The following is a 10,871-nucleotide window of genomic DNA, read 5'->3' on the forward strand; positions in this document are numbered from 1 at the left end:
ATAAAAAATAAATATTTTTTAGATCGATTTTTATTTTTATGATCTGTTTATTAATTTTATAATTTTTTAATAGTTGCTTTTATTATTTAAAGTTATCTTGGGTTATTAACTTAATTCAAATTTCTAGTTAATCAAAAGTCAAGTTTGATTTTTTTCAGTTAACCTTAGTCATGTTTATCCTTTAAAAAGAGATTTCGGATTCATTTTAAAATACTGATAGATAAAATTAAGAAAAAGTTAAATAGATATGGATAAATTAATTGCTTTCGTGATTTGATACAAATTATTTTTTCATTTTAACTTAATTTTGACTTTGATTTTATTGGACTAAAATTAATTTTATCTTCAAATCAGCAACAAAAAGATTTATACTATCATTAAATTATATTTAAGAGTATAAGAATAAAATATTTTTATCACTATCAGATAAAAAATATTATCTATGAATATTTTGATTAAATATATAGCATTTTAAATTCTATCTAAACTATTTTTAAAAATCATAATTTAAAATTTGATCTACAGAATGGATTTATAAAAATAATAACTATTTAAAAATTTCTTAGATATATTTCAAGAAAGATAAGAGTTTTTACTCTATTTCGTACGCATCATTAATTAAAAAAAAAAGTTGATTAAAAACAATACTTTTAAATTTAGAAAATTTAAACTTGAAAAGTAAAAATAACGTATATTACTAATGTAACAATATGCATAAAATGGAACAAATCTTTCAGCACTTTTAAATTTAATTCCTTACCCCAATGGATTAAATTAAAATAAGATAAGATAAAACACTATGCTTTCTCTTTTTTTTACCCGTTCCGTCCCTTTATAAACCATTGTTTGCTTCCCAAATTCCCATCATTAACAAAGTATCTGATCTTCTTAATATTTTCTCTGGACTCATATATATATATATATATATAGTCATCACAAGGCTCTTATTCTTTCCTATCAATCTATCGTTACACCAATGGCCATGCGAAAGATTTATGCATCTCTCCCTGCTGTAGCTGCTGGAGTTGGATTCTTCTTCTATAATGCGAAGGTAAGAAAAAGATATCTATTATTTATATTCATATAAAATGTTATATAATTCCAAAAAGTAACATCAAAGTTTCTATGAACGCAGGAACATGCAAGAAGAATTTCAGCATCTAATCAGGAAACAATATCTATAACAAGAGTGGTGGAAGAACAAACCAAGGCCATTAGAGAAAGAACAAACCAAGGCCATTAGAGAACCAAGTGTGGCACCACAGTTTGATGGTTTGCATTGTTTTGAAACATTTGTTATGAACAAGGTAAAAGAAAAAGATATGTATTTATTTTTGTTCATATAAAGTGTTATATAATTCCAAAAAGTAACATAAGGTTTCTATGAATGCAGAAACTTGCAAGAGAGATTTCAGCATCTAATCAAGAAACAATATCTACAACAAGAGTAGTGGAAGAACAAACCAAGGCCAGTAGGAAACCAAGTGTGGCACCACAGTTTGATGGTTTGCATTGTTTTGAAACATTTGTTATGAATTAAATTCTCTGAAAGATGTACAACTTAACTGATTCTGTGAGTTAAATAAAACAGTAGAAGAATTCATATTTGTTCTTTTAACTAATTTGTTTCAATTTATTTCAAATCATTCAAGATAGACATAGACACATGGTTAATTTCCACTGTAAACCATCCTTAATTGTTAAACGTAACAACATTGCATGCTACAACAGACTTAATTAACCGGGAAATTTGAAAAAAAAGAATGAAATTTTATGATGTAACTGAGTTTATACAACCATCATACTCTGTAGTCTGGACCAACAATTTTTCACGGTCCAAATCAGGAAAAACTTCAATGACTACCCCTCAACACTAGCCAATGGTAAATTATATTATTTTCCAATCGACATTATTTTTTTTATAATGATTTTGCCTACAACAATAAAATCTAAGGTTCTAATAGAACTCCTTCAATTGCTTGTTCTATATAATGGATTACACCTATCATCATCTTCTACCTATAATGGCAAATCTTGCAACACCAAATATACAAGCAATTTTAAGAAAAATAGCCTATAAAAATGCACAAATCGTTTTACACAGTGAACATATTACAAGCTGTTAGGCATTTGAAACGTGGTATGTTCAAGATCCGAAAATGATCAAATAAAAAATCAAGAACTGCAAGCTATCATATGCATGGCACTTATACATTGTGCTTAATGAAGATAGATCAGTGAACCTAAATTGCAAGCATAACAGAAGCAAACTAAGGCCTTCCTCCACCCATACCCTATCTTTTAATTAGGCTCAAATGACAAGCAAACCAGAAAAAAATTAGGGCTCCAGAATGTTAATTAGTTCATTCTTAGTATCAACGTTTAATCACACATAAGAAAATTAAGGTTCTATTTGGGCATAACAGAGCACATAACAGATCATAGAAGAGGAATTCTCTCTTGTCCCTGTTTGGATTCAACTCTGGGGACTTCCGGAGCAATACTAGAAACTCCTATACAACAAGGTGAAGATAAAATTACCTGGTAAAAGGAGAAATCTGGAGAATATTCGGTGGCTTCGGGACATGAAGTAGTGTTCCAGTTTTGGAACCTGAAAAATACCCCCAAAGATAAGAATATTTTGTGAAAGACTTTACATGAAGGGATTCCGATAAAGGAAAATCTTAATTCAAGATTTCAAAACATAAACCCTACCTGTCTGATTTGTGATGCTATGGAGGAATCGGTACGCCATTGCCTGTGGGGATGTGAAAGCGTGGTTGAAGCATGGGATCTTGTAGGACTTCCGCTACTGAATCAAGCTATGGAGCCATGGAGATGGTGGTTATTTTTAATGGAGTCTTTGAATCTCGAAGGAAGAAGAAGCTTGCTGCGAACCTTGTCTGGTGCATCTGGAGAGCAAGGAATGCTGCTGTCTTTGAGAATCATCGACGATTACCGGTGGAAATAGCTGAAGAAGCTTGCCGCATGACTGAGGAGAGATGTCTCTTACATGAAGCCTGAAACTCTCATATGAACTTACTTTACCTTTGTTTTTCTTCAATCTTCAATTGTTGTTCTACTTTTCTATTACCATAGTCCAAAATACCCTTTTGCTTGGAGTTCATTGTGGATCAAGTAGTTTCTCTAATAAAATTCATTGTCTTTTGAAAAAAAAATATTTAATTACTCTATTGGTTTATATAGTTTTGTAAAATTTTTAATTAGTCTTTGTATTTTTTTATTTTTAGTTGAATCATTACACTAATTTTTTTTAATTGAGTCCCTATATTTTTTTTCCCTTTTATTTGGGTCCCTGCACTAATTTTTTTTAGTTGGATCTCTATAAAATTAAGCCAATTACTATTATGAGGGACCTAATTAAAAAAAAATTTGGTATAGGGACCCAATTAAAAAGAAAATAAATATAGGGACCTAATTAAAAATTTTGCAAAACTATAGGGACCAACAGAATAATTAAACAAAAAAAACTGTAAAAATGTTGTCAACATTGAAGGAAATTACGGTACAAACTACAAAGGAAAGAGAGCTGCTTCTCTTATGTTACTTTGTCGTTGGAGCAAGCGTGGAAGACTGACGCGGAATGCAGACACATGGACAAATTGTGAGGTCATAGGACAAAGGATTCGATGGTCCCAGAACGTTTAGACAATTAAATGGTTCCATAACAAAATATATTTTTTAAGTTTTTTAATAATTACTAAATAATTTTTAGGGTAAAGTACTAATTTGGTCCCCTACGTTTGGGGTGAATTTTGTTTTAATCCCCAACATTTAAACTGTTCTAAAAAAAGTTTTGATTTGCATCAATCAGGTCCTGCCGTTAAGTGGGTGTCAAATTCTTAACGTCGTATCCGACGTGGCAATAGAGAGGAGACAGTGGTTAATAGACGTGTAATCCTTCCCGCCTTTGGACAGAACGCATGGTTACCCTGACTCTTCTTCTTCTTCTTCTTCTTCTTCTTCTTCTTCTTCTTCTTCTTCTTCTTCTTCTTCTTCTTGTGAAGCACGAAACGATAACCAAAGGCAACAAACCCTACCGATTGTCACTGAAGGGTTGCGATTCGCAGCCAGAGAAGTGACATTGTCCTTCAGTAACGTTAAAGGTCCACAGCAGCAGTTAGTTTGAAACCCTTACATTCTGGAAGAATATCGTATCAGGTATTCCGTTATTAAATCTTCTCAACCCATTTGGTTTTCATCATCTTAATGCATGTTGATATGTAATGATGCATGTTGTTGTGTGATTGTTTTATTTTATAGTTTCATATTCGTTTCTTGTTTTGGTTTGGAAGTTTTTATTTTGTCCTGGTGATTGCATTTATGCATTTTTGTTGTTCTTGATCAATTTGAGAATTTTATGAAGTCTATTGTGTTTGTCTAACAGATTGTTCAGAAAATGAGTTATTTTAGTGTCAAGATACACCATGGGGGGGAAGTTTGGGTTTGATGGTGAACCTTTACACTATGTGGGGGGTGAGACTTCCATAGTGGACTACTGTGATGAAGATAGGTGCAGTAGGTTTGAGGCCATGGAGATAGTGGTCGAACAGGGATATGTGGCACAAAACATTGCTGCAATGTGGTATAAGTCTCTGAAAGATGAAACAGATGTAGGACTGAAGATGCTTCACACAGACCAGGATGCAATGGACATGGCCAGAATTAGAATGAGGGACAACATGGTAGAGCTTTTTGCTGTTCACAAAGATGGTGCTACTACTAGGAAAGGCTGCACCATTGAGAAAGTTGAAGACATACATGCTGGTGAGGCTGCTGCACCCACTGCAGACACTATTGGGCTTGGCCCAATTGTGCTGTACAAGGCCCAATCATTTGCTCAGGCCAAGGTGGGTAAGAAGCCCACGGTGGTGAAAGAAGCCCAGAATGATATGTTGGAGGATGATGATGAAGAGAGGTTAGATTTTTCAGGTGATGATGAATCTGAGGATGATGACTACCAGCCAGGAAATGATGATGAGGAAAACAGTGATGAACAGTCGAGTGAAAACAGCTCTGGAGATAGTGATCTGGAGGTTACATTTGATGACAGCGATGATGATTAGAATGGTGATGGGGGTTTGTATGATGTTGAAGTCACAACTACGAAAGATTCCCAAAAGATGAAACAGAGTGTTCCAACTGGGAGAGTACAAGGAGAATTTAGTGGCAGTGTTAATAAGGGTAAGGAGAAAGTGGTGGCTGCTAGACTAAGGGATGAAGATGATGGGTATGAGAGTGAGGAGTTGTGGGATGTCCCTATAAGTGATGATGAAGGGGATCCCTTGTTGAGGAAGTACCCCTTGTATAAGAGTTTGAAGAATATGAAGGAGTATAAATGGGAGGTTGGGACATTGTACGTAGATAGGAATACTTTTAAGGAATGTATAACTAGTTATGTTGTGCACAGTGACAGAGGAATATGGTTCTCAAAGTGTGATAGCCATAGGTGCAAAGCTGTTTGCAAAGAAGGTTGTAAGTGGTTTGCTTACTATCATAAGATGAAGAGAGAGGAAACATGGCAATTGACCAGCTGTTACAAAAAACACACATGCAGTAAGGCAACCAAGATTGGTATCATGAGTTCTCAGTGGCTGAGTAAGAATTTTATGAAGAAGATCTGTGAAAACTGATGAGCGGATAATTTATACCCTTTTAGCGTTATTTTTACATAGTTTTTAGTATGTTTTAGTTAGTTTTTATCATGTTTTTATTAGTTTTTATTCAAAAATTATATTTCTGGACTTTACTATGAGTTTGTGTATTTTTCTATGATTTCAGGTATTTTCTGGCTAAAATTGAGGAACCTGAGCAAAAATCTAATTCAGAGGCTGAAAAAGGACTGCAGATGCTGTTGGATTCTGACCTCCTTGCACTCGAAGTGGTTTTTCTAGAGCTACAGAAGCCCAATTGGTGCGCTCTTAATTGCGTTGGAAAGTAGACAACCTGGGCTTTCCAGCAATATATAGTAGTTCATCCTTTACCCAAGATTTGATGGCCCAAACTAGCGTTCAAAGTCAGCTTAAAAGTTTTGGCGTAAAACGCCCAAACTGGCACCAGAATTGGAGTTAAACGCCCAAACTGGCACCAAAGCAGGCGTTTAACTCCAGGAACAGCCTAAGCACGAAAAAGCTTTAATGCTCAGCCCAAAAACACACCAAGTGGGCCCCGTAAGTGGATTTCTGCATTATCTGCACTTAGTTATTCATTTTCTGTAAACCCTAGTAACTAGTTTAGTATAAAAACTACTTTTAGAGGTTTATTTTACAGCTTAACTTTAATCTTATGTAACTTTTACACTTTGAGACCTCCATGGGAGGCTGGCTACTCGGCCATGCCTACCCTATTTTCACTTATGTATTTTCAACGATGGAGTTTCTACACCCCATAGATTAAGGGGTGGAGCTCTGCTGTTCTTCATGAATTAATGCAAGTACTATTGTTTTTCCTTCAATTCACGCCTACTTCTTCTCCAAGATATACTCTTGTTCTTAATTCAGTTAAGTCAGAATGAAGGGGTGACCCGTGACAATCACCCAATCTTTGTTACTCGCTTAGCCAAGATCCGCGTGCTTGACAACCACAAAGCGGTCTACATGATGTTCAACGTAGTCATTGGACGCCATCCGGAGTATATTCTCTTGGGTCTCTGATGACAAGTCATCTTAGCCTGTTTTAGCTAGTCTTTTTCTTTAGTTTTCATTAGAATTATGCACTTTCTTGAGCTACAAGCAAGCTAATTGAGTAGATTTTCATGTTTCCCTTGATTGAACCAACCATATGTGAATTCATGCCATTTCATGAGGTTTTGTGCTATATTTGTGCATATTATGAAAGAATGAATATCTCATGATTTTGAGCATAGCTTTGATTAGTTTGGTTGATTAATGATAGGTGAAGAAAGCTTGGAGAAAGGTTGAAGCAAAGAGGAATGGCTAGAAGTGAAGAATGGAAGTTGAAATTGAACTTGGAGGCTAACGTTGGCACATGACATTGCAAGGAAGTGGCCAACGTTAGCCCCCTAACTTGGAGGCTAACGTTGGAACTTGAGAGTTTCTCCCCTGGGCACCAACGTTTGCGCCAACGTTAGCCCCCTAACTTGGAGGCTAACCTTGGCACTTAAATTACAAAGGGGGAAGGCCAACGTTTGCGCCAACGTTAGCCCCCTAACTTGGAGGCTAACGTTGGCACTTAAATTACAAAGGGGGAAGGCCAACGTTTGCGCCAACGTTAGCCCTTAATTTTGATTAACCCACTAACTGTTTGATTTTTTGCTTAAGCTAACTAAAACTTCATTCTAGCAATAGATTGAAGCGCTACTGGTTTGTGTGCTCTTATGTTCTGCTTGTATGTCAGGTACAAGAAGAGCCATACCCAATTTTCATGAACAAGACGAAATCCTTCAATCCCTGTGGGATCGACCTCACTCCCGTGAGTTTTTATTACTTGATACGACCCGGTACACTTGCCGGTTAGTTCTGTGATGTTTTGTGAGGGATTCGTTTCTCAACAAAATATCTCATCAGTCTCTAATCAACGATTCACATCGTCTCTCCTGACAACAGAGCATCTGAATCTGAGAATAGAACCTTCATGGTATAGGCCAGAACCATTGGCAGCATTCCTGATATCCGGAAAAGTCTAAACCTTGCCTGTGGTATTCCAAGTAGGATTTGGGAAGGGATGACTGTGACGAGCTTCAAACTTGCGAATGTTGGGCATAGTGACAGTGTTCAAAAGGACAATGGTCCTATTCTGACGCTAGTGGAAACTGACAGATGATTAGCCGTGCGGTGACAACGCATATGGATTTGTTTTCATCTGAGAGGATCATACAGCTTGCCATGGAAGGAGGTAACACATCTTTGGAAGAAGGCAATAGGAAAGCAGAGGTTCAGAAGCAACAAAGTATCTCCATATGCTTATCTGAAATTCCCACCAATGAATTACATAAGTATCTCTATCTTATTTTATGTTTTATTTATATTTTAATTATCAAAATCTCATAACCAATTTAATCCGCCTGACTGAGATTTACAAGATGACCATAGCTCGCTTCAAGCCGACAATCTCCGTGGGATCGACCCTTACTCACGTAAGGTTTATTACTTGGACGACCCAGGGCACTTGCTGGTTAGTTGTGCGAAGTTGTGAAGAAGTGTTGTAATAACGATTTCATGCACCAAGTTTTTGGCGCCGTTGCCGGGGATTGTTCGAGTTTGGACAACTGACGGTTCATCTTGTTGCTCAGATTAGGTAATTTTATTTTATTTTTAAGCTTTTTATTTTTGAAAATTCCAAAAAAAAAAGTTCTTCAGAATTTTTGAGAACGAATTCTAGAGTTTCATAAGATATATTGAAGCCTGGCTGGCTGTTTAGTCATGTCTAATTTTTTGGACTGAGGCTTCCACTTCTCATTAACATGCTTGTATGTTTTATGCTAAAGCTTGGCTGGCTATTTGGCCATGTCTAATTCTTTTGGACTGAAGCTTTCACTTAAAGCTTGGCTGGCCATTAGCCATGTCTAATTCTTTTGGATCGAAGCTTTAGACTAACATTGCATGATTCCTGGAATTCTTATTAAAAATTTTGTATCTCTTTATTTTCTTTTCCTAATTAATTTTCAAAAAATACCAAAAAAATTAATAAAATCATAAAAACAAAAAATATTTTGTGTTTCTTGTTTGAGTCTAGTGTCAAATTTTAAGTTCGGTGTCAATTGCATCTTTTTAATTTTTTCTCAAAATTTTCGAAAACTCATGCATGGTGTTCTTCATGATCTTCAAGTTGTTCTTGATGATTGTCTTTGTTTAATCTTGTGATTTTCTTTTTTTGTGTTTGTTGTTGTTTTTCATACGCATTTTCAATTTGTTAGTATCTCAACATTAAAAATCTCTAAGTTTGGTGTCTTGCATGTCTTTCTTTTCTACAAAAATGTTCAAAAATAAGTTCTTGGTGTTCATCTTGACATTCAAAGTGTTCTTGCATATTTTTCTTATTTTGATTCATAATTTTTATGTCTTGTGTCATTTTTGTGTTTTTTTCTCTCTTCATAAAAATTCAAAAAGCAAAAAATATCTTTCCCTTTTTCTCTCTCATAAATTCGAAAATTAGATTTGACTTTTTCAAAAATTTTTAAAATCTAGTTGTTTTTATGCTCAAAAATCAAATCTTTTTCATTTTTCCTATCAACATTTTTGAAAATTTTAAATTGATTTTCAAAATCTTTTTCTTATTTTTAATTCACAATTTTCGAAAACTTTACTAACAATTAATGTGATTGATTCAAAAATTTTAAAGTTTATCACTTGCCTATTAAGAAAGGTTCAATCTTTAAATTCTAGAATCATATCTTTTTGTTTCTTGTTAGTCAAGTCATCAACTTTAATTTCAAAAATAAAATCTTTTTAAATTTCTTTTTCAAATCTTTTTTTTTTAAAAATAAATTTCAATCATATCTTTTTCAAAATTCAATTTCAAAATCTTTTCTAACTTCTTATCTTTTCAAAATTGATTTTCAAATCTTTTTCAATTAACCACTTAACTTTTTGTTTGATTCTTAAAATTCTTATCTTTTTCAAAACCATCTAACTACTTTTCTCTCTCTAATTTTCGAAAATCATTAACTTCTTTTTCAAATTTTTTTTAATTAACTAATTGTTTTAAATTTTAATTTTATTCTATTCCTTTTAATAATTTCGAATTCTAATAATTAAAATAAAAACAAAAATATTTTTCCTTTAGTTTTAATTATTTTCGAAAACTCTCTCTCTCTCTCATCTCTTTCTATTTATTCTATTTATTTACTAACGCTTCTCTTCTTATAATTCGAACCCTCTCTCCCTTTCTGTGTTCGAATTCTTCATCTCTTCTCTCTACATCATTCTTCTATTCTTCTCTTCTTCTACTCACATAAAGGAATCTCTATACTGTGACATAGAGGATTCCTCTTCTTTCTCTGTTCTCTTCTTTTTCATATGAGCAGGAACAAGGATAAGAACATCCTTGTTGAAGCTGATCCTGAACCTGAAAGGACTCTAAAGAGGAACCTAAGAGAAGCTAAAGCACAACTCTCTGGAGAGGACCTGACAGAAAGTTTTGAAAAAGAAGAAGTGATGGTAGTCGAAAATAACAACAATGGTGGAGATGCAAGGAAGATGCTTGGTGACTTTATTGCACCCTCTTCTGACTTCTGTGGAAGGAGCATCTCAATTCCTGCAATTGGAGCAAACAACTTTGAGTTTAAGCCTCAATTAGTTTCTCTAATGCAGCAGAATTGCAAGTTTTATGGACTTTCATTGGAAGATCCTCATCATTTTTTAGCTGAATTCTTACAAATCTGTGACACTGTTAAGACCAATGGGGTTAATCCTGAGGTCTACAGACTTATGCTTTTCCCTTTTTCTGTAAGAGATAGAGTGGTGCACGAAATTGTGTTCTCCAGGCTCGAACAAATCCTGGTAATGGCTCCAAAGCTTGGTGCTCTGATCTTAATTCATAGTTGTCACAACTTCGATACAACTAACCAGCAAGTGCACTGGGTCGTCCAAGTAATACCTTACGTGAGTAAGGGTCGAATCCCACGGAGATTGTTGGTATGAAGCAAGCTATGGTCACCTTGTAAATCTCAGTCAGGCAGATATAAATTGATAATGGTGTTTTCGAATATTATATAATAAAATAGGGATAGAGATACTTATGTAATTCATTGGTAGGAATTTCAGATAAGCGAATGGAGATGCTTTTCGTTCTTCTGAACCTCTGCTTTCCTGCTATCTTCATCCAATCAGTCTCATTCCTTTCCATGGCTGGCTTTATGTGATACATCACCACTGTCAATGGCTACTTTC

The 10,871-nt window shown here is 34.6% G+C and overlaps 2 long non-coding RNA genes across 2 annotated transcripts; one reads left to right on the plus strand and one right to left on the minus strand.

Annotated features, from left to right (window-relative positions):
• Window positions 721–3,075, minus strand: LOC107625308. Its single transcript, XR_001617173.2, has 3 exons — window positions 2,716–3,075; window positions 2,542–2,611; window positions 721–1,038 (listed from the first exon to the last, which is right to left on the minus strand). It is a non-coding gene; the product is annotated as an uncharacterized LOC107625308 (long non-coding RNA).
• Window positions 1,045–2,338, plus strand: LOC110268842. The gene is made up of 2 exons (XR_002357425.1): window positions 1,045–1,307; window positions 1,394–2,338. It is a non-coding gene; the product is annotated as an uncharacterized LOC110268842 (long non-coding RNA).

The sequence above is a fragment of the Arachis ipaensis genome, chromosome B02 (assembly GCF_000816755.2).
Source record: "Arachis ipaensis cultivar K30076 chromosome B02, Araip1.1, whole genome shotgun sequence".
In the NCBI taxonomy this organism is placed as follows: domain Eukaryota; kingdom Viridiplantae; phylum Streptophyta; class Magnoliopsida; order Fabales; family Fabaceae; genus Arachis; species Arachis ipaensis.